This window comes from Mustela erminea, chromosome 6, assembly GCF_009829155.1.
Source record: "Mustela erminea isolate mMusErm1 chromosome 6, mMusErm1.Pri, whole genome shotgun sequence".
NCBI classification, from domain to species: domain Eukaryota; kingdom Metazoa; phylum Chordata; class Mammalia; order Carnivora; family Mustelidae; genus Mustela; species Mustela erminea.
Window position 1 is genome coordinate 2,052,960 of NC_045619.1, and position 24,809 is coordinate 2,077,768.

A 24,809-nucleotide genomic window follows, 5' to 3' on the forward strand; every position below is an offset into this window, starting at 1 on the left:
TCTAAGAAAGAAATTTCCAGGAATTAAACACATTATAATAGGAATGAGAAGCCCCTCTGATGGGTTCATCAGTTAATGAGACACAACTGAGAAAAGAATCAGAGAGCTTGAAGACGGATCAATGAAAACTTCCCGAACTGAAATGCAAAGAGAAAAAAGCATTGAAATAATCACAACATCCAATGACTACAGGACAATACCAAAAGATGTAACAGATGTGTGTAATTGCAAAACCAAAAGAGAAAGAAAGACATAAAAGAACAGAAAAAAATACAGGACACATAGATGGGTAGATAGATTTTCTGTGTGCTTGTCCATGTATGTAACATGGCTAAGAACTTTCCAAAATCAATGATAGACACCAAACTAAAGACTCAGTAAGCTCAAGGAATAGCAAGCATGATTAAAAGAATGCATCCAGGCATATCGTATTCATATTATTTTGAAACATCAGCAAACCGAAGAGGAAGAGAAAACTCAAAAGAAGCCATTGGAAAACATAATGCCTTACATACAGAAGGACAAGGGTAAGAATTCAGCAGACCTTTCATCAGAAACCATGCAAATATTTGAAATATTTTTTTGAATATTTCATATATTCAATAATTTCAATTCAAATATTTCAATAATTTCAAATATTGGAATATTTGAAATTAAAACATTAAAATTAAAGAAAAATCCAGAGTTCTATATTCCATGAAATTATACTTTGAAAGTGAAGAAGTGGGACACCTGGATGGCTCAGTTGGTTGAGCCTCTAACTCTAGGTTTTAGCTCAGGCTGTGATCTCAGGGTCCTCTCAGTGGGGAAGTCTGCACTTAGTGGGGAGTCAGCTTGAAGAGTCTCTCCATCGGCCCCTCCCTGCATTTGTCTACATTCACTCTCCAAAAGAAATAAGTCTTTAAAAAAAGTGAAGAAGAAATAAGGACTTTTTAAGAGACGCAAAAGCTGAGGGAATTTATCACAAGCAGACCTGACCCATGATAAATGGTTAAAGAAGTTCTTCAGGAAGAAGAAAAGTAAGATAGAACAGGAAGTCAGACCGCATGAAGAAAGGAAGGCTGTTGGAGAAGGAATAAATGAAGAAAAAGCAAAATCTTCTATTTTTTTATTCTTTTATTTTAAACACAAAAAACTTTGTATTATATACGGAGTCCTATTTAAAATAATAATAAAAAAACTTGTGCATGAATATAAAATGTTAAATATAAGGAGTTTAAAAAAATCTTATTTCCAAATTGTCAACGCAAAAGTTACTTCCATTTTAGGTTGAATAACAATTCAGTTACCCCTGACTAAAATTAATAACAGCTCTGACTTTGATGTCTCATAAATGTGAACTAGGCAAAAAGATTATCACCTCTGTACCATATGCCACAGCCTTCAATCTGGATAGTCTTCAAACTTGATATCATGAATTAAGAGTTTAAATAGAATTTCTTGTGGAAACACTGTATTGTGAAACCAACAATCTGATTTTTTGACCAAAATACTTAAAAGTCTTTTTTTTTTCGTTTCCAGCATTCAGATTATAAAGAAAGCAAAATATGCCAGCATATCTCATGATAACACAGGGCTCACACATTCCAAGTGATACTTATCATATTAAGACTTCAATTAAAGATTTAACTTTCAAATGCAAATCAATCCTATACAGTTTCTGAAATTTTGACAGTATTTAATGAGTTAAATGATTTTAAAGATGTCTTGATTATGCTTCAAAGGATCACACATTTGTCTACCTACTAAGTTGGAATTAAAAGAAATATTATGGAAAGCCTGTTCTTGATTTTTAATAGTCCATGCTGGCTAGCTTCATCTCTGTGAACAATGATAAATTTTCTAAATCTACACATTCTCCAGTTTTTTGGAGATGAGTTTCTTCGCTTGCTTCTTACAAGATTTATCTTTTGTTCAGCCACCATAAGAATGCACAAGATCTTTTGAGAAACACGAAACTATCCATAATCATATCCACAACTGCCTAGGGATGAAACAGTGGAGAACCCTCATCTCCAGAAGCACATTCTGAAATTAGCATCCATTCTGGATGTTCGAAACGTGTTCTTCAAGAGTACCATAGATGACTATTAAAACAAAATCTTCTTGTTGAAACAATTTTTCATTTGCCACAGATTTCACATGGTGTAGTTTTCTAATGTAATGACCAAGACACATAGTGGTGTTACTTAGTTTTAATTTTTTAATTTAAGGCCACCATTAAAAAAAAAAAAACTGAAAAAAGTTGTTCAAACTTTTAGAGTGACCATTTTAAAATACAGTCTTTCAAGTCTTTTAAGAAACTCAATTAACCTTGGAATTTTTAATTTTTGGTTTTGAGGTATGGCTACTTACCTCCAGCATCTGTCCCTACACACAAATAGTCACTGTTCTCACCCTCAGAAGAGTAAATCATTTATTTTTATATAATGAGGAAAATCCAGCTCTTATACTTGGACCTTAAATGTGTGGATTTTTAAAAAACATGTGTGTATTTAGAAAATTTATCATTATTTTTTTTCATTATTTTTCTTATTCTTGATTGATGAGAAAAGAACTGTTTTTCAGTGTAGTAACAGTAACAATCCTCCAGGTGGTTATAGTACATGGAATGATTTGAGGGGTGGGGAGAAACAGAATATTCAGTTACAAAGCTTCATATATCATGCACATGAAGGTGCAGTGTTATTTGAAGGTAGGCTTAGATTTGTCTGGAAAGTTAAAAATTGTAGACAAGGCACGGATTGCACGGAGCACTGGGTGTGGTGAAAAAATAATGAATGCTGTTTTTCTGAAAATAAATAAATTAATTAAAAAATTGTAGACAAGGCATTAATTTTTCTTAACAAGTATAACACAGGAAGAACAGAAATAGAATGGAATTGTATAAAATACTCAGTTGAACCCAGAGAAGTGTTGGGAGAAGAGGGGGGAATTCAAAAAGAAACAGAACATGGGGCGCCTGGGTGGCTCAGTGGGTTAAGCCTCTGCCTTCGGCTCAGGTCATGATCTCAGGATCCTGGGATCGAGCCCCGCATCGGGCTCTCTGCTCAGTGGGAGCCTGCTTCCCCCCCTCTCTCTGCCTGCCTCTGCCTATTTGTGATCTCTGTCTGTCAAATAAATAAATAAAATCTTAAAAAAAAAAAAGAAACAGAACAAGTGTAAGTAATAGAAAACACTTTACAAAAATGATAGCTATTAATATAATTATATTTTAAAAATCACTTTAAATATGAATGGTCTAAATACACCAATTAAAATACAGAGATTGTCAGAGTGGTTTAAAACACAGGACCCAAGTATATATTATCTTCAAGAGACCCAGCTTTCAAATAAATAGTCAGATTATTAAAAGGAACTAAGAGAAAGCTGGAGTGGCTGTATTAATTTCAGAAAGAAAAAAAAAAGGCTTCTATACAAGGAAAATGATCAGGGATGGAGATGGGTATTCCATAATGACACAGGGGTCAATTCTCCAAGAAGACATCATCTTAACAGCATCTGAATGTAACAACACTATGTCAAAATGCATCAGGTAAAAAGTGAACGAAGAAACGGACAAATCCTCTATCGCATTGGAGACATCAGCCCCTCCGTCAGTAACGGAGGATCAAGAAGGCAGAAAATCATTAAAGGTGCTGTTGACCTGAGCAGCGCTCTCGCTCAGCTAGATCTAATTGGCATCTGCAGACTACTTTGTGCAGCAGCAGCAGCGCACACAGTCTTCTCGAGTTCACATTGCACGTGCCCCTCGACAGACCACCTTCTGAGCCATAAAGACACTTCAACAAACGGGAAAGACTATAGGAATCATACACAACCTGTTCTCAGACACAACAGAACTAGAAATCACCCGAAAGAGAGCCTCGAGAAGACGGGATGAAAATGGCACTTCTCCTCCCCCGTGCTTCTCCCAAACCCCATAACCCCGTCTACTTCCATAGAAATATCAGTTCCATCCCTTTGAGGGCCATTCTGCAGCAAAATGGCTGGCCTTAAAAATGTCAGAATCACTGAAAACAAGGAAAGTGAGGAATTCACAGCCACGTACTACACAAATGTATGATTAGTCATAGGGGAAACGAGCGTGGGGCTTATAGGAACTTTCTATACTCTCTTTGCAAGGATTTTATAAATTTAAAACTTTTCTAAAATTAATAGATTATTTTAAAAATGAGATAGTAATGATTGCAGGAGAAAATCAAAAAGAGAAAACAAATAAGAGTCAAGGAGTTCTTCATGAAAGAAAGCCATTCAGATGTCACAAAGTAAGTGACAAATACACAGTTTTAGCAGACATGTCCTCATATCTGTCAATGAGCAGCGTGTGGGACGTCGGAGACCCTCATCACATTGCAGAGGCAAGGATGTGGGGAAGAGAACGCTTGAGCGTCATCGACGGGGTACGCATTGGTGCAACCACGATAGAAAGCAATACGGAAGTCTTTCCAAAGACTGAGGCTAGAGCTGCCGTATGATCAGATAGATACCACATCTGGGTATATATATCCAAAGGAAGTACGCACCTTGAAGAGGTATGTGTACCCCCGCGTTCATCACGGCATTACTGGCACTATCCAAAGTGCGCAAACAGCCCACGTATACCCCCAGGCGGGTGGATAAAGATGATGACGTCTGCACACTCCGTGGACTATTACTCAGCCGTGACAAAGAAGGGCATCCTGACGTGTGCGACAACATGGATACCTGGAGGATGCCATGCTGGGGAACTAAGCCAGATGCAGAAGGACAGATACTGTCTGCGGATTGGAGGAAACCCAGGGAAGTCAGACCAGCAGAGCCAGGGGCTGCAGAAGGAGGAAGCAGGGGGCTGCTGGCAAAGGATACAAAGTTGCAGTTCTACGGGACGAGTAAGTTCTGATGATGTCACGTGGGCATGGGCACTGCCATCAATGATCACGTGTCCTGGATCTGAACTTCGAGTAGATCCCGAGGGTTCTTGCCGCGCAGGCACAGGAAGCAACAATGCGAAGGGATGGCTATCTCAATGAGCTTGACCTCTATAATGTGTGTATTAAAACGCATTTGCATGCCTTAAATAGATACAATTTTTATTTGTCGATTATACCTCAATAAGACTGTAAAAAAAAGGAAAATAAAAATAAACTATTTTAAAGGCTAACACTGAAGCTGATTGGCTTAGGCTTGATAAAACTTTGGGTAAAATTAACCTTTATGTTTCTTTTTAAATAATATTTTTATTCACTGAAGGGTCACTGAAAAGACAATGTTGATCATGGAGGATAGAAAAGATTATAAAATAACCAGCATTTGCTAAGCATTTATGACAAACAAATCTATATTCTGATATGGACTAAAAATTGCTTCACCGCTCAGATAATTACACAGATATTTTGAAACCCTATTCTGGATCATTTATTCCCCAAATAAACAATTTATATTAGTCTGTTTTATTGTCATACTAAAAAATCTGTTACATTATAGTATGTTGTTATACTAAAATGACAAAAATTATTTATAATATTTATAATATTATATTTATAAAATTATAATCTTTAGCTCCAGCAGTGTAATTAGTAAACTAGTCCTCACAAGAACTATGAAAATTCATTTTATGATTTGCACAGTCTAAATATTATAGAACCAGCTAGTTGGAAATTAACTGGAACTTTGATCTGAGGGTTACAAGGTCTAGAGCAGGAGCATAGATCATTAAAGCAAAGAAATAAATTCATGGGAAATGATACAGAAATCCTGATGAAAAAGATCACCACATCCACTTCACAGATGTACAAACCGCCCCAACCCCTGTGGCTGCTAAAAGCAGAACGGCCGAGGAGCGGGGTCTTCTCTCTGCCCTACACGAAGGTGCTGGGTTGGAAGAGGCGAGCTCCAGGGTCTACCCCGGAAGGAAATGGACAGGCGAGTGCAGGAGACCTGGTGTAAGTGTTGTGTGAAAATCGGCTGCGGAAAGGGGTGTAGTTTGCCCCGAGCTTACTCTGGACAGTGTTTACATCATTATAATGATTCTCAGCACCCAGTTGCAGTTGGGGGGACGAGTACCCACGCATCCAAGCGGTCCTTGGACACCAGCCGGACGTCCTACAGTCGGACTGGCTGTGACCGTCCACTAGGAGACAGCATCGGGCCCCACGGGTTAAGGACCCAGTCCCACAAATCTGCCCCCCACCTTCAGAAGCCAGACACAAGTCCCCCTCGTCCCCTGTGCTTCTGACTCATGGTTACAAGTCAGGGGTTCCCATGACCCCCTCCTGGGTTCCGTGAATTTGCTAGCAGGGCTCACAGAGCTCCGAGAAACGTCCCACTCGCCACCCCGCAGGCTTGCAGGCACGGTGCGCTCAGCAGCGGCCCCAGGGAAGGAGGCAGAGGGCGGGGCGTGGGGAGGGAGCACCCCTCTCCTGCCCCCGCTCCCACTCCCCAGCCTGGAGGCCCCCCAGCAGGTGCTCTGGGGTCTTGACTCAGTTACGTGGGCCTGAGTGATGACTTCAGTGGCCCCTGGCGACCCATCCGACCTCCACTCCCGCCGCTCTGCTCTAGGGTTCAGGGAAGGTGTGGGGAGGGCGGAGACGGAAAACCCCCACCCCCTCACCCACCACCAAGTGGGGTCTCCTGGGGACCAGCGCCCACCCTCAGGTGTGGACCAAGCCTCCTCGTGACCGTGACAGAAGACCCTGTTGTTCTGAGCACTCGGCAAATTCCCGGGGAGCTCGTGCCAGAGATGGCCTGAGGACCAGCTCCCTCTTTCTTATTTATTTATTTATTTATTTGTTTTATTTGACAGAGAGAGACATCACAAGTAGGCAGAGCAGCAGACAGAGAGAGAAGGGGAAGCAGGCTCCCTGCTGAGTAGAGAGCCCGATGTGGGACTTGATCCCAGACCCTGGGATCATGACCTGAGCCGAAGGCAGAGGCTTTAACCCACTGAGCCACCCAGGTACCCCAGCTCCCTCTTTCTTATGATGAATCCCAGTGTCACACACACTGCACAGCTATGGCCTTGGATACAGGGACCCCGTGCACCCCCAATGCCTTCTCCATCTGGGCCGCTTCACCCCTCCCAGGCCCTTGGTGTCCCCCTGCCAAGAAGGGGAGTGCGGCACCTTCCTATGGGCTCCTGGGGACAACACTGGGGGACGGGTTTGTGCAGCAAGCGGGTTTCAGCAAAGTGAGTCCCTGGTGAGCTGAGGGACCCTGAGGCCAGCTGTCCACTCCACCAGGTGCACCTGGTCAGAAGTGGGCTCATGGATGGGCGAATGTTATCAGTTTTTCCCCTAAAGACCTTGTGCTCAGGGTAGCGGGCAGACGTGGAGATCATTAACCTTTTCCGCGTTGGCGAGACGGGACGCTTTTCCGCTCAGCGCGCCTTTTAAAGAGGCGGTCAGCGTCGAAGATCCCGGTGCTCAGTAAAGGTGAGAGCGTGTCTGCTGCCCGGCCCCGCCAGGAGCTGCGCGCCTGCTCTCAGGGCCTGCTCAGAGTCTTGCCGAAGACACTCGATTTTTCGTTTCCATGTCATGCTTGTGGAAGAGGAGGAAACGACAGTTGTCCCTCGGGTCACAGCTGGAGCGTGCTAGAAAGCCCATCTCCCAGCTGGCTTCCGTCTGATCTTTGGAACTCACCCACAGAAAGCCCGAACCGGGGGCACCCGGAGAACCCCCGTGGGTGGTTGCCACTGGATCCGGTCCTGCTAGGAGGCCAGGGCCTGTGTGAGGGGGGCGCGAGGCCACCGGCCGCCGGAGAAAGTTGGCGCCCTCCTCTCGTCGCCCAGACAGTGCGTGCCGGCCCCGGGGGGCATGGCGGAGGCGGGAGGCCTGCAGGTGGAAGCCAGCCACGGGGGCGTGGGCCGGTCCCCAGACAGGCAGAGAAGCCCAGCAGTAGCCGCCCGTCCCGCCCCGTCCCGCCCCTTCCCGCCCCGTCCAGCCCGTCCTGCCTCTCCCTGTCTTCCCTGGCAAGCTCTCCCCTTGAACGCTTCCCTGCGAGGCACAGAGAGGGCAGAGGCCCAGAAAATCTGTGGGAACATTCTAAGGCCACAAAAGGAACATGCAGGGGAGTGTGGTTGGACCTCGGGGTCCAGGGCGCTGGGCGAGGTGGCCGGCCTCAGCCCGCGCAGGTGGGAAAGACGTTGCACACGGACCTGTGGGGACCCAGGCTTCTTCTGGAAGGGAAGGGGCAGCGGTGATTCAAAGGGGCCCTGCCCGCCTCCCAGGGGGCTCTTCCCTCATCCTGCCTGTCTCCCTTCTAGGAGCCCCTGTCTTTATCCTCCAGAAACCGAGTCTTTCACCCAGGGCGGATGTCCCAGGGGCGTGGGGCCCCACTCAGCCGCTCTCTTGAAACTAGTAATCGGTTTTCAACAAAGGACCCACATTTCCATTTTGGGTTGGGAACTGGGAATCATATAGTGTGCCTGCATAAACCGGGGGTTCGAGGCTGGGTGCCTTCTGAGCACCACAGGCAGGCCTCAGCTGGAGAGAGGCAGACCCAACACCTGCGGTGTGCTGGCTGCAGTCCACAGCCCGGGGGAGGGAGCTGGGTATCTCCTCTGGCTTCCAGCCTCACTTCAGGGTGAGGCCTTACCCTCCCGAGCTCCCAGACTGGGAACTACCGTGTCCCCTCCCCAGGTAGCATTCCCGGTGAAGATGAGCCAGAGCTGTGACCTATGGGATCAGAGCGGGGAGGTGATCCCTGATGCAGGTCTGAGCTCAGAATGGACCTGACGACAGTTCCTGCTTCCCGACGACCTGGGACCCTCCACTGGGAATGCAGACCTCAGCCCCAGACCAGCCGTCCGAGCCCCGAGCTGCCCACGGCCCCCTGTGTGAAACAGTCCAGCAGCATTCTCCCCAGAGGGGTCTGTTGTGAAAATCTTCCAAGACGAGAACTTATTTAAAAGTGTGCTTAAAGCCATAAAGTATTAAAGAAATGTGAGGTATTATTAGCTCTGGCATTTAATACAACATCATTAAGGCTGTTAACAGTTTATTTTTAATTTTATAAGCTAAGCTAATGCTTGTCTAATTTTGAAATGTTTCCCAAACCACTGTAATGAGTATATAAAAGGCTAAAATGATGGAATTTGTAAGCCTCGGAGCTCCGTGGGGGAAAGGGGTTGCATAAATCCTGGAAACAGCTTTCTTCCCACCAGCCCATGCTTGGAAAGTCCTGCCTCGCTCCTGAACACCGTTGAGCTCGCAAAGGTTTTTTTTTCTTCGCCAAGAGATAAATTCAGGTAACAGCACACCTTGGGAGAGGAAGGAGTTGGCTCTGAGCATCTATGGGCTCCCAGATTCCTGCCGGTCCAGAGAAGAGGTGCTGCCCCTGCCTCTGGGCACTCCAGTTTCGCACGCCGTTTGGTTGCAAGGTCTGTGCATCAGGGCCCAGGCTGGGCGAAGGGGCTCGCAGCAGTAAGGGTGTTGTGAACGCGCTCTAGGTCAAGAGAAGGAAGCCGAAGGCACAGGAGATAGAGGAACAGATCTGGGAGCCAGCAAAGCCCGAGTCCCCGCCGTTCGGCGCAGGACAAAGTCATCATCTGCTGAACGATGCTCTTTGCTCAGGAAAATCTCGTTGTCTCTAAAGAGTAAAGTTGTCTGGATAGTGAGGTTTCTATAGCCCTTGAGCCTTTAAATTGCTCTTTTAAACAACCTTTGCGGATGAAACCATCTCTTGAAGTAGCTGCGTCCACACTATCATCCTGGAGGGCCCTCGCTCCTTTTAGGATGAGCCCGCCTGCTCTGTGGTTCCCGGAAGGCTGACTTGTTCTGGGCACCAGCATAAGTCCCAGAGCCAAGTCCAGCCCCAGCCCCAGCCCCAGCCCCGGCCCCATGTCCAGGTCAAAATGCCCATAGTCGCTCGTGCCTCTTCTAGGACGGTGGCTGGGAGCCTGCACGCACTCCCTCGTGCAGGTTGATACGGAGCCTCCTTTCCAGGATCCCCGGTAAAAGCCAGCTCCTCCGGAAGCCGTCCCTGTCAGAACAGGGATGACCTGAGGGTCTCGGGCTGCAAGGGTGCCTTCCGGCTTCCGGTCTCTCGTGGGTACTCCCGACACGGGTGTTGACTGCAGGCCGTTTGGAGGAATCAGGCGCGGAGATGAGGGCTTGCACCTGTGGGCCGGCTGCCCGTCTCAGTAAGAACCAACAGAACCGGGGGGAACGGAGCCGCCGGCTCACTCGCCCACCTCGCCAGCCCTCTGCGGCCAGACGCTCTGCTGGCCACCAGAGTCCCGCGTCAGGGCCAGGGGACCCTCCAAGGGACCCAGGGCTTCCACCCTCCAGCTAGAGGCCAGTCTCCACTTGTCTCATCTTTATTACAGAGAAAACAATAGACCCTCCTCGAGATTTGCTCGAGAACGCAATGAGCTAATCCCTGCCAACCTCTTAGCCTGGAGCCTGGCACAGACTAAATAAATATTAACAAATATTAATGTGCTTATGGAGGAGACAGTGTTAAGTAAACACGGGCATAAAGCAACCCACGGCTACCGCTGGGAAGGGCAGGATGAGAGAAAGGAGCCCTCGGCGCGCCCCCCACGGTCTCTCCAGCCGCAAGGCTCCTGGGCGTCCTCCCCGCCGAGCGCCCCCCCAACCCCGCGTGGTCGTCCAGGCGCAGCAGTCCCCCGGGATCACGCCTGCGGGTTGACTCCCTGCCCACGTCCTCCCCTCCGAGGTGCTCCCAGGGCCGTCCCCTCCACGTGCCCCCACCCAGAGTCCCGTCCTTCCAAGCCCGGCTTCCCTAACGATGCTGTCTACCTGCTCTTGCCCATCTCCCGCATCAGGCAGGGTCCCGTCCGGCTCCACAGGGCGTCCCCAGCTGGGGACACCGCGTGTGCAACGGGGCCTCGAGGGCTTTGGAGAAGAGACCGTGGATGACGGGCTTCCAGGCACCCCCAGGGGTGTCCAGGCCGGGACCGTCAAGGTGGAGGGACAGCACCAGAAACCCCTCCCTGCAACACCCGGTCCCCCAGGGGCAGGGCTGGGCCAGGAGATCACACACCCTCCGTCCGGTGAGGCCAGCGGGCTGCTGGGCCACGGGGCCTCCCTGGGACACGGGAGCAGGGCCCCAGCTCAGGAAGGCCAGAGATCCCTGGACACTTCCCTCCAGGTCCATGGTGTTGACACCATCGGAGAGTCAGCCCGTGGCCACTGCGGGGGCTCCAGAACCACGTGGCCTCGGCAGGGCTGTGCCCCGATTGCCTCCCGGGGCCCAGGAAAGATCCCCGATGGCAGGGACAGAGGCTGAGCAGGTGAATGACGGCAGCAGTGGCTGCAGGAGATTAGGAGGACATACCCGAGCACCCATGAGGGGTTGTCCCGAGGGTCCTGAGACCACGGGCAGGGTGCTGGGTCCCCTGCAGCGAGCAGTGGCTCAGCCCCGGTGTCCTGCCTGTTAGTTTCCTATGGCACAGCTCTGGGGAGCCCTGGGCTCACGTGCAAAGCAGGCTCGGGGTTACCTGAGAGGGTTACCTGCATACAGCAGGCACTCAGCGAGTGCTGGTGGAGGCAGGGCGGGAGGGAGGGAGCTCCCTGTGGGAGGCGCTGAGGCTCACGACCAGCAGGGGTGGTCTCCCTCCGCTGGGGCCCTGGCCCGCCCCAGTCCACAGAAGGCAGGGTGCCCCCGGCATCATCCCAGAGGGAGGCACAGGTGCCTCTGGGGTCAGGCAGCTGAGCAGCCTCAGAGCGTGTTTAACGACACCAAGATGCCGAGATGGCAGACCTTGTTTGGAGATGACCCGGTTTGGGCCGGAATGCTGGGAGGCACCCACAGCGGCTCCCCTTACCCTCACCCTGGCCCTGGGCAGGTAGCCATTCCCCACAACAGAGGCCGCACAGCCCAGTGTCCTGTCAGGCGGGTGAATTTCGCTCCTTCAAAGACGATCAGAACTTGCTGTAGAGACTCATTAGCCGACGGCTCTCCTCGTGGACCCGCCTGCCCTGGCCCTCGCTCCTGCGTCTGAAACGTCTGCTCGAAGCTCCCTGCCTTTGTCTGCCTCCAGCTGGTTCTTCCCAAGCTTCTTCCTCCTTGGCAAGCAAGTACCGAGGGGTCCCCTCCCTTCCCGCTGGGGGACGTCCCAGGGGACTCCCTCTGATCAAGTGACCAGAGCTTGTGCAGTTCAATGAGCTCTTAATGAGCACCTACTGTGTGCCCGCCACGGGGCCAGGACCTGGGGAGACAGCGATGGCTAATTAGTGGGAAGACGTTCCTTAAGAGATCCGCGCTCTCCCGGGGAAGCGGACGCGGAGAACAGAAGGGAGACGCTCGGAGGACTGTTGCGCGAGTTCCCGGGGTCGCTGTAACAAGGCATGGAAAGCGGAGGCTGGAAACCGCTCCCAGCTCTGGAGGCCGGAGGCCAGAAATCAAGGTGTCGGCAGGGTGGGTTCCCCCTGAGTCTCTGAGTTGGCTCCAGGAGGTGCCAGCGGTCTTTGAGGTCCCTGGGCTCTGGTCACGTCACCCAGTGTCTGCCTCGCCGACACGCGGCTCTCTTTGTCTCTGTCCCCTGTCATTGTCACCGGATGCAGGGCCCACCCTGACCCAGGATGACCTCACTCACATTTGCAAAAAACCTTTGTTCCAAAGAACATCATATTCTGAGGTCTGGACGGATTTATCTTGGGGGGTGAGGTGCACCATTCAACCCTCGTCAGCTGTGTGTGGCCAGCCAGGGGGTATGCAGGAGAAACGGAGGAGCGGGTGGGTCACCTGTGCCCTGGGGCAGAGAGGGGTAGGGAGAGCCTCCGCCAGGCTGAGTGACCACACGGGCTCCTTAACTGTGGGGGAGGGTCAGGACCCCGTTCGGCCTCGTTTTGGAGCTGGACTGTTGCGGGGACCCTCCTTTCCTCGAGGGCAAGGCTGTCTCCATTAGCCCCACAGCCCCTTAATGGCAAAATCTCGGTCTCCTAATGAAACAAAGCTGTACCCGCTTGTGGTTCCGCTCCTCGGGGTCAGCAATGAACGCAGGTGAGGAAGGAGTGGGTCTCCAGCTCCCAACTCAGAAGACGCGGTCTCTTCTGGCCCTGTTATCAGAGCCTGGACAGACGGCGGCGCGGCCCACAGACACGTGCACCGGGCCTCCGCGGGACGTGTGCAGAAACACCCATAGTTCAAAGCTCCATGTAAATGTCAGCATGGGGAGGGGGGCTCCCCAGTGGCAGAAGCTCCAGATGGGAGCCCCTCTCCCCTCCCCTCTGCAGGCACAGAGGCAGGAGGCAGAGCTGACCCCTGAGGAGAAACCAGAGAACGGCACATTTGGGGACCCTGCCACCAAGGCTGCCACAAGGGGCCCTTTGACTGCTCCCCAAGCTGGGCCCTTTCTCCTTCTCCCCCACCTCGAAAAATGGGTCAAAAGACCCTTTCTCTGTCCCTTCTGCACCCGAGGGTTTTTTCTCAGGTTTGCACTGTTGATCCGAGTCCAGAGGGCGGGCGCCGCGAGTCTCCCCACCTAACGGGTCCTGGCAAGGAGCAGGGGCTCCGCAAGTATTCACAGGTTGAATGAACACAGTTCTGGGACTCCCCCCGCCCCCATTAGTAAATCGCCTTTGAAAGACAAATGTGAGTTTTCAGGGATGTGCAGGGATGGCTCCGTGGGGTCATGAATGCTCTCTGCATCCAAGGGGGCAAGGGACACTGCGGGGGGACGGGCCGCAGCTCCCTGGTTCTCAGCAAAGGGAGCAAAGTGTCGGACACTCTCACGGGCAAGTCCCGCCAGGACTGCTGGTCCCAAGGGGCCCCACGGGGGAGGTGTCCACAGGGAGCCCAGCCTGGTCTTGCGAGGCTTCAGAAGGTCGGGGTGAGCTGTGTCCTCCTGGGTCTCATGGGCAGAGCCAGCAGCCCGGGGCTGATGGCCAGAGGTCTGGAGGAGAAGACCTGCTTCTTGGCCATGCCCCCATCCTCCCCGCATGGCCAGGGAGGGCTGGAGGCAGGTGGGTTCCATCTCTCCACTGAGAGCGGATCCCTCCCCTCTGGCCCTCCGTTTCAGAATGAGAGCGGTCATTTCCGTCTCCGGCTCAGGGGCGCCCGCCCGCTGTGTGCTCACCCCATGACGGTTTTCTTTCACAATCTGTTGGGTCCATTCCCAGGAGGTGGTTGTTACTGTCCTTAATTTGAAAGAGAGGGTGGGTGTCGAGAGACAGGAAGCACTCGGCCGAGGCGGGCACGTGAGGCCAGGACTGTGCCCAGCGCCGGGGCGGCTCCCTCCTGCGGCCACCATTTCGCCCACCCGCCCTCTTTCTGTCCGACCCTGTGGGTAGTGACCTTGTACGTCCTTCAGGGGGCAGGAGGGGGGGGCTCGGAGACACGTGCTCCCCGCACACCACCCCCGGGTTCCCAGGCTGAGCCAAGAGCAGCCTCACCCTGGGCCTCCGAGTGTCTACACTCTTTTTTCCTATTAGAGAAAACTTGTCACATCTCTCACACGTTGTCACTGAAGCCTCATTACTCTGAAATGTCACTTCACTTACGAACATCATTATGCAGAAGCATATGCTGCAAATGACAGGGATTGCAGAAAATTTGAAAAGATGTGATTTTTTTTCCCCTAAAGCTGCGTTTTAGCGGGGACCAAGTCAACATTGTGACATCGAGGAGAGACGTGGACGCGGAGGCGCGTCTTGGAAACATCCTTGCCCACATCGTGTGATTCCCTCCGGCCCCGCGGGCTGCCCGTCCGCCGGCGGATGGGGCTGGTCTCCGACGGGGAGCAGGGCAGGCGGCGGCCAGGAGCGCGGGCTGCGTTCCCGCAATGCCGCCCCGCTGAGCCCGTGGTCTGGCCACGTCCACCCACCCTGCGAGGGCCACGTTGCTCTGCGTGAGGAGAAAACGCAAGGTCTCGCGTGCGGCAGCCTTGGAATGGTTTGCTTTGCAGGCCGCTGTGAGTCTGCCAGGACAGCGGGGAGGGGAGGGTAAGGGCGCGGAGCGGCAGGTCGGCGGTCGCTTTGGTTTTGGAAACCACTGAGAGATGTACGTGATGTCTGGTTTGGTCTGTGGAGAGTTGTTGGGCACCTGCTACAGGCGGTGTGATACAGGCTGGCGGGGAATAAGGAACAGCGGCCCGCGACCTGTGGCTGGCCGTGGCTCCTCCAGGCGCACAGGCTCCGGGGACGTGGGAGCAGGTCACAGGTGGGAGCCCCAGGCCGTGTCATTGACACCCCACCCCACCTGCCGCCGGGGCTCAGGGATCCAAAACAACCTGTACTGACCAAGGAGCAGAGAAGGCCCCGAGTCCGTGCCAGCGTGGACGGACGCAGGACGGTGTGGACCCGGAGAGCGCTCCTCTGCCGGTCCCCTCGAGGGGCCCACGGCTCCGCTGAGTCAGTTACGAGATGAGAATGAGCATTCCCTCTGCGCAGTCGGCCGCGAGCACCGGGTGAGCTCTAGGACTCAGAATGGGGGTGCCGCCGGTCAGGGGACGGGGAGCCCTGTGTTCTGCGGGGCCCGCCAGCCCCGTGCTCCCGGGAGCCACACTGCAGCCACTGCTCCCACCCCTCCCACGCAGGACTGCAGAGACCTGTCCGCTGCTGAAAACTGGCCCAGCACAGTGCCCTGCACCTGAGAAGGTGTACTCAGCATTTGTTAAGCAAACAAATGAAGAAAGCAACATCCCCAAAGACTAGAGTCATCAGAGTGAGGGAGTCCTCGTGCAAAGGGAAAGCTTGTGGTGAACACAGGAAGGCAGGTGGGCGGGAAGCCGGGGGTTCCCTCAGGAGAGGCCCGGCGAGGCCACAGTCGGGCCCGCGGCCTCCCCCGCCAGGTCCACGTCCGCGAGAGCTCCGAGCCCGCTCAGGCCCCCCCGGGTGTCGCCCCTCCATCCGGCTCTCCCGCCGCCCAAGGACCAGGCCCCGCACATCGGCTTCAAGGGGTCCAGCTTCGAAACAATCTTTTTCTTTTCTAATTTTCTCAGCCATTATTAAAACATAAGCGAAATTACAAACTTGCACTTGCCAAGAGTGTTTCTTTTCCTATATAGAATTTATAGAGTCAATTAACAGTTATTTCATTTCTGATCTTAATCATCCTGACGAGCTGTGAAATGTAGGTCAGCGTCGGGGCGTCTGACCATCCCGCCCGCCTCTCCCCGTCCTCCCCGGCCAGCAGCGCCGGCCACAGCCCCCTCCAGTTTGTGCAGAAGGAAGATAAATCAGGAAACCCCTTCATGTGTGTAAGAGCTGCTCGTAAGTACTTCCTACAGAGAGTTTCTGTATTTCCATTTGGCCGCTTTAAAGCCTTTATTTATTTATTTATTTTAATTAAGTCTCGTTTGTAGGACGTTCCAGATAAGAAGGGTGTGTTTTCTCACTTGCAGTAGCTGACTTGGCTGGACCGAGGCTGAGGGGTGGAAAATGAAACCTCTTTGGAGACTCGGTTTATCAGTTCACAGCAGGACCCGACTGGGCGTCTGGGGAGGGGGAGAGCGGGCGTACGTGTGTCCCACAAGGCTGGCCGGCTGCGCTGGCGTCCGGGAGGCCACGCGCTGGCGCCGGGTTCCAGCGACGAGGGTGGGCGCTGGGGCTGCCCCTTCAGGGCCCTGCCGGATGCACGCTAAGCCCTTTCCCCTCATTTCTCATTTCCATCTCAGCATAAACCTTGAGGCTGTTTCCGTCTTTATCCACAGTTTGGAGGAGAGAAAAGCAAGGCACAGAGCCGCTCGGCAGCCGCCGGCATACATGGCGGGGGCATGGTGGGGTGCAGGTTAGAACCCAGTCCCCGGTCCCACAGGGACGCTTCAACTTGATGGACCACGGGGCACCAGGATATCGGGCTCATCGGTCTTCTGGGTGTGCCTGTGAGCGTGTTTCTGGATGGGACTGGCCTTTGAATCGGTGGGCAGAGTAAAGCAGGTGCCCTCCCGGTTTGAGGGGGGCTCCTCCAACCCCCGGAGGCCTGAACAGAACACGGAAGCACACGGTGCCGATGCAGAGCCAGGGAGTGCCTCTCACCTCGTTCAAGCTCTTCGTCACGCTTAGGGCCCTGTCCGCGTGCGCAAGGGGCCCCATCCACTTCTGTTTCCAGCACCGGCCCCCTGCAGTTTCCGTCTGAAACATTCCACAAATGTGTGTGCCCAAATCAGCCCGGTAGAGTCTTCTGCCGCACTTCCAGATCATGCGCCGTCTTCTGCTGAACTGGGGCCCGATTGCACACATTTCATTTCTCCGTGTCAAGTGAAGATAAGACACATTTTAAATTCCTTGCACCGCAGGCTTCCTGTCACCCAGGACATGGATAGCTCTGTGCAATGTTGTGTGTGCAGCTTAGACCATAGGTCACCACAATGGTGAACTTAATGCTTCATTCTGGATGCTGCAAGTATCTGGGGAAGACACATCAAGAAGTCCCAAGGGGAGGCTTCATCTCTTCTGTCCCCAAGAGTCTGGAATCCACATGTATTAGTCCTGGAAACCCAGGCCAGTTACACTGTATACAGCAAGTCGTGGACTTCTAATCCTTGCTGGTTATTCATAGACGGTGTGGTCAACCATACAGACCCGTGCGTTTTGGTTTTATTTCAGAAAAACGTACATCAGATCCCTTCCCAAAGCATGACAAACGTGTAAGCCGAGCCTCATTGTATGTGCCCATTGTGTGTGCAGTGTTGTCCCAGTGGTTAACGCAGCTTCACGGACTTGTGAAGTTGTGCAGTTCTTATGGGACTTTTCAGTGAACATTGAGATTCCCAAATTCTTGCAATTTACATACCACACAGGGACTATTTTCCTAATAGAGGAAGAGTTGTTGCAAATGAATAAGAACACGGACCCACCATAAAAGGGACCAGAAAATAAAGTAGGGTAGTTCTCAGAAGAGAACTGTGGATCTAATCAAAATGAGAAGGTCTTCTGGTTCATTATTGAATGGTAACACAATGCCCATCCCATCTACAAACTGGTAAAGATCAGGAAGTTTGATGACATAGCTGACTTGGCAAGGATGAAGGAAGCAGGCACTTGTACAAAAGAAAAAGGAACAGAAACACAGAATCAGAGGACATTTGCTCCCAGTGCCTGGCTGTTGTTGAGGGGACGCTGGCCTTCTCCTGCCTGGGGTGGGGACTACCCCAGCAGCCCTGCAGCGTGCAGAAGGCACAACCTGGGCCATCTTAGCCTCTATAACTCTGGGAGCCAATTCCTTCTACTATCTTCTATTGACTCTGTTTCTCTGAAGACCTCTGCTAATGCTTCTGTAGAACCTGCACTCTTACTCAACACAGGAAATCCCAAGTATGTAGCAGGTGCTCAACACACGCTTGCCAATGGATGGTGCATCGAGGCCGTGGTTGACACACACTGGTAACAATTCACCAAAGACATCAGGCTTGACCTCCGAGCACAGAGTTCCTCTATAGAGGAACCTTGTTTTGCAGGGGCACCAAGAAGGTTGACCGCATCCTTGGCAAGGCACCTGCACTCCCAGCCCTGCTGAACTACCTCTATATCATGGGTCTCCTGTAATTCTAGACCCCTGGTGCTTAACTGGGAAGACCCAGAAAATAATCAAATTCCATCTAAGGCCACCTAACCGGGTCTGCTCTCACATTGCCAGAGGAGGTCCTTGTTCCCTGCAAATGAGTCTGTGAAGAGGGCTTCACTGGAACAGATGTTTCTCTGTCATCTGACGAAAGCTGCCAGCAGCCTCCTGGCATAATTTTTCACAACACAAGCATCCCTCTTACATGAAAGCATAGAAAAACAGCTTGTAACTTTGCTCTACTTTGTGAAAGTTCCTGCTTAAAGTGAGTACAGGGATTAGCATCTGTAAATCCAGATATCCAGTGGACAAGTTCTGAATTTCAAAGGTGCCCGTGGTTCTATGTGGTGAATGTGAAAATGCTGGGAGTTGCCAGCAGTGGTGGGAAGCCAAGTTTGGTACCAAAGGCCTTCCTGAAATTACCACCAGTGCATGCATCAAAGCCAGATTGTATCAGGATGCCATCTGGCAAAATGGGAAGAGCCTGGATTCTAATCCCAGTTCTCCTACTTAAAAGCCTTAACATGATCTCAGGCCAGTTACTTAACCTCACTGAGGTCTAATTTTCTCATTTTCGAGGGGGTCACAAAACTCATACCAAAGATTGCATCTTCGTTATGTGACAAGGTGAATAGCTTTAGTCACTCAAGGTTTACTCAGAATGTTTGTGCGAGTGTTTCATATACGATGAAACATGATGCAGCTTTCAAGCACCGCCATCCTTCCTTAGACTGCCCCCCTTCCTTCTACTGTCATGTATTCAGGAAACAACAAATGCCGGACCCTGTGCTAAGGACCCAGAGATAGCAGGTCCCTAGCATGCATCTTCAATATCGGAGTGGGAAGGACATACAAGTTACCAGTTGACTTCAAGGTCAGGAAAGTCCTCGCAGATGTGTGCACTAAGGCTATGAGGGGTCAGATGGCGGATTAAGGACTCCAAGTGAGCTTTTCCAGAGCTGAATCTAGAAGCAAACTTCAGAGGGCATCCGCCATACAATAATGAGGAGAGGTGAATCCATGCTTCCACCTGAACAAGCAAATGGCCTCATAGCAAAGGCCTTGTCAAAAGGTATTTGCACATCGAAGGGCACCAAGAGAATTAGAGTTCTTTATGGAGAAAAGTTTTGTAGCCAGCTGTTAATCCCAACTTCTGCGTAGCACACTGCCTACCCTAGAAGTTACTGGTTTTTCCACTCTGCGGCCAGGACATTAGGCGTGGGTGAGGAGGAAGGGGAGGGCTGACCTGCACCAGCTTTGACCGCTTTCGGATTTGCCCATGTGTTAGATTTTTAAGCGACAGCTGAGAGAATAAGAAGCCGAACAGAGCTTTTGGAACTCTTAAATGGCCAGGAGATATAATTTATTTTTCAGACCCTTTAAAGAGAGAAGCCCTAGAATATAATCCAAACATTCATTTAGAATTTCTGGAGGGGCTACAGAAGAGTAAGAAGAAGCCAAAACTAGACCAAAATTTGCAAACACTGAAACCCAGCTCCAAATAAATGAGTTCATAGCTTGGAACTAGCCCCAGCGTAAAAGCCTGCCAGAAGAAATAGTAAGTGCTTTTTTTTTTTTTTTTTTGAGGAAAAAGAGTACCACCAAATTATCTATATGATTTTTATATGCCATGTCTGACATGCAACAGAAATTTGCAGGCATAGTAGCCTGGAATATAAAGTCAAGAAAACAAAGAAAAGAGACAAAACAAATATTAGAACCAGATCCACAAATCTCCTTGTGGAGAAGTCATTTTGTATAGACTCTAAATTTACTGAAATTTACGAATACGGATGAATGAGAAGATAGAGAATTTCATAAGAATAGCTAAATATATAAAAATGAGGTGACTTAAAATGACAGCTTTATGGTAAGTAAATTATATCTCAGTTAACAATAGAAAAAATTAATAATAAAAAACAAGAGCCAGGGGGTTATTTTGTAGAGATCCTAAAACTACATCTAGATGATGAATAAACAACTCCACTAATATTATGCAACTGAGTATATGAGATTTAGAGAGGGTTTTCATTAATAGTGTATCATGTGAGCTTAAACATTCTGAATGCAGCTTTGCCGGAAGTCGAGGCAACGTGCTTCAGAGGACTTCTCTCAACATCGGCTCAAGTGTCCCTTGAGTCGGGACAGAGACAGCGATGTCAAAGGGAGCATAAGGAATTTAAATAAAATTGTGATGTGAATGTGAAATTTAAAATGTTTAAGGCACTAAGTTACCAGACATTTTATGTATGGTCATTAATAGGTCTAAAAAAACAAATAAACGAATATTGCACATTCAGAAGGGGATCAGTAAATGAGAAGATGGTTTAGCAAAAAATATCTAGCCTGGAGCATCTAGGAGAAAAGGATGGAAAATATTTTAAGAGAGCATGGGTGGCAGCCAAAGACATGACAAAAAAGTCCAATAGGTAAGTAATCAGAAAATCAAAGAAAAAAGAAAAAAATGCCTAATATTTCTCCCATATTAAACCCCCAACATCAAATGTGTGCAAATGCACAGAGATGTATTTGGGTTTAACTTATAAAATCGAAATTGATGACAAAAATCTCAAAAATCGTCAGAGAAAATAAAATGCATCACCTTGAAAAACCAATAATAAGAAAAAGGGCTCAACTAAAACATCAGAATCCCAAAGACAAGGGCACATCATCCACACAGAGCTCCCATCCCAGAGTTCTGTGTGCCGCCAGACCATGTTCCAAAGGTAAAGGTAAAATGATGACGTAATTAGATAATTACTGAATTCTGCACTAGTAGAACTTTCTCCAGGAACACCACAGAAGTTGTTCAGGTAGAAAACAAAGTTTTGGCTTGCAGTGGAGACATAGAAATGCAGAAACTGAACATATATATAAATTATATGTATAATTGCACTTATAATTATATATTGTGATATTGTGAGAATTGTATCAAGGAGGGCACGTATGGCGTGGAGCACTGGATGTTATATGCAACAATGAATCATGAACATAACATCAAAACCTGATAATACACTGTGTGGTGACTAACGTAACATAATAATAAATATATATACATACATACATACATATATTATTCAAATATAAGACAATAATGGTGTAGAAGTAAAGAAAGAGTAATGTATCATACAGTTTCAATGTTCAAGAAATGATACAATACCCTGGAAACGGGCATGTCGAGAATGCAAATACTAAGCCACAGGAAGTCACTGAGCACGTAGTAAAAGGAAGAGTAAGTAAGTGGGAAGAGAAGGGGAATGAATGGTTAAAAAAAAAAAAAAACAGGGAATAGAAACACAGATCAGATGTGGTATGTGGAAATAATAAGACAGAAAATTCCGACAAACCTATCAGCGTTTATATCATATATAAATAGACTCATTACATTGATTAATACAGAGAGATTTTCATGCTAAAGAAAAATATACACTATATATTCTGACAAAAACAACTAGAGATGCAGGAAAGTTGGCATTAAAAAATGGATAGAGATGTACCACACAAATATAGCTGATAATCATCGCAATCATGCAAACTACGATGATGACAAAACGAGGTAGCCATGGGGTATCAGACACAGTCAGTTTGGAAGCACACAGGACTTCCAGTAGGAAAAGAAAAATCATAGCCACTAAAGGGTCACTCCTCTGGGGAGATGAAAATTCTAAAAATACTGTCACCTCTGAACATAGCCTCCCAGTACTCGTGAGGACGGCTGCTAGAGCAAAGGCCACAAATTGACAAGGAAACAGTCATTATGGGAGATCTTCACAGACTTCACTCTGCAACTAAAAGCAAAAACGACAAAATGATCAGTTACTGTAGAGAAAACTTTGACAATATAATCCGTAAATGTAATGGGATTCATAAATGCAGAAATATGTGCATCCAACAAATGTAGAGTTTACGTTTTTATTGCATATGGAATATTTACTAAAATCACCCCTACTTTGAACCACAAAGCAAGTCTCAGAAAAGGATCCAATGATTGAAATTAGGCCTACGGCATTCTCTGACCACAACAGAGTTGATCTGGAAGCCAATGACAGCAAAAGAATAATAATAAGTAGATCATTTCCAAATAGGAAAAAAAAAACACACAAAAACCCAAGCAACACATTTCTAAATGAATCATAGATCAAAGAAAAAAGCTGCAAAGGGAAGTTAGGAAATCTCCGATCACGCATGTGATTTCATAACCACAGTGAAAGGTACACGGGTTACACCGACAGCTCTGCCTGTACCAGATCTGCCGACTTCATCTGTATTTCCAAAAAGGCTACTTGTTCAGAACCAATCTAAATATCCATTTCAAGTAGTTGAGGCAAAGCAGGGTAAATTAAACTTAAAATGATAGCCGAGTACAAAATAAAAATTAAATCAGAAATTAAAGAAAAGGAAGTAAACTTTTGTATCAAAACTGCAATCAGCCAAAACGGATTCAAGCAGAAAGAGAAAAATCCAAAGAGTTCTGGATTTGTTCAAGTGTTGGATAATCTATAACTGAAATTTATCCATACCAAAAAGTTCCTCCAGGCCTATACACCCCTGACTTCTTCTGATCATTAGCCGAACAATGAAATATACAAGATTCTAATATGCCAGAAAGAGAAGAAGCGTTTCTCAACTGTCTTGATGAGGCCAGGGCCATCTTGATAACAAGACCTTACATGCACTTTACAGATAAAGGTTGTATGGGGACTGTACTCACTGAATTATAGCCCCTCTACTGCCAGAAATATCTCCATCTTCTTAATCCCTGGATCTGTGCGTATGTTACCTCATATGGTAAAAGGGACTTTGCAGATGTGATTAAGTTAAGCCCTGAGCTATGGAGATTTTCCCAGATCGTCTAGGTGGGCTTAAGGTAATCACGAGGGCCGTCCCAGGAGAAAGACAGGAAGATGGATCAGTAGTAGGAGTTGTGACGACAGACAAGAAGTTGGAGAGATGAGAGACCAGGGCCAGGAGCCAAAGAAGGCAGGGGGCCTCCAGAAACTGAAACACCGAGGAGATGAATTCTGCTCTGACGCCTCCAGAGAGAACCAGTTTGCTGACAGCTTGAGTTTAGACATCTGCCCTCCCAGTACCATCAGCTAATAAATCTGTTTTTTAAGGTATCAGGTTCCTAGAAATTTGTTACAGCGACAATAGGAAACTAATACAGAGGCCAAGGTCTCTAATGCACATGGTTGCAAAAATCCCCAAAGAAAGTAATAGAGACTCAAATCCATGGCATACAACAATAGACGGGGTATGCTAGGTCAGGTGTGTTTATTCCAGGAATGTCAGGTGGAAGAGATTCAAGGGTAACATTGGAAAATAGGTCATTGTAAGTCACCCTAAGAACCAAAGAAGAGAAATTGTAGGATTGTCTCATTAGATAGATCAAAGACATTGGATAAAACACAACTCCTATTCATGGTTAAAAAATTAATAATCTTAGCACACTTGGTATTCAAGGGAACTTTCTTAACTTAACAAAAACCATCAAAAAAAACCCACAGTGACGAAGCGTGGATGATCTTTACCCGATGTTGAGGACAAAACGAACTACCATCACTTCCATTTGAAATGCGTTGGAAGTCGCAGCCACTGCAACAAAGCAAGAAAAAGAAATTACAGTCGCAAGCCTGGGTTAAATATCCGCAGACAACACATTTCGTACATTCTGCATTCTAAGGTTTCGATGGACAAACCGGGATGACTAATAAATAAATTTAACAAAATGTAAGGCCCACGTACAAAGCTCAATTTTCCTTCTAACTACAACGAAACATAAAAATTTAAAAACAGATTGAAAAATAGAATTGAAAAAGATACCATTCACCATGATTGGATGATTCTCAATTCCCAAAAGTAACTAATTACGTGGCACGATCTCTACACAGAAAATGACAAAATGCTCCTTGTAGAAATTAACCAAAATAACGGATTGAAATACCCGTAGTGAAATACCAGTACTTTCCAATTTGATCTATAGGTTTAATGTAATCTTAAAATCTTGGCCAACATATTTTTGGAAAGAGTGATTCTAAAAATCATTCCGAACTGATTCTAAACATATATGGAAATGGAAAGGACCAAGAATAGACGATCTTACAGAAGGACGCAGTGGGAGGAATTACCGCTCCAGAAATCAAGATTTATTGTAAAGCTCTGGTGATTAAGTTAGTGTTGAAAGGCAAGGGCAGACAAGGAGACCCGTCGGAGGGAAGGGATCCAGAAACAGATACGCGTCCTACAGACGAGTAATTTACAGTAGCGGTGGTCCGGACCCGTGGGGGAACGTCCGCTCGATAAATGATGTTGAGTCCATCGGATATGCATACGGAAAAAATAAACCCCGTCCTCTTCCCATC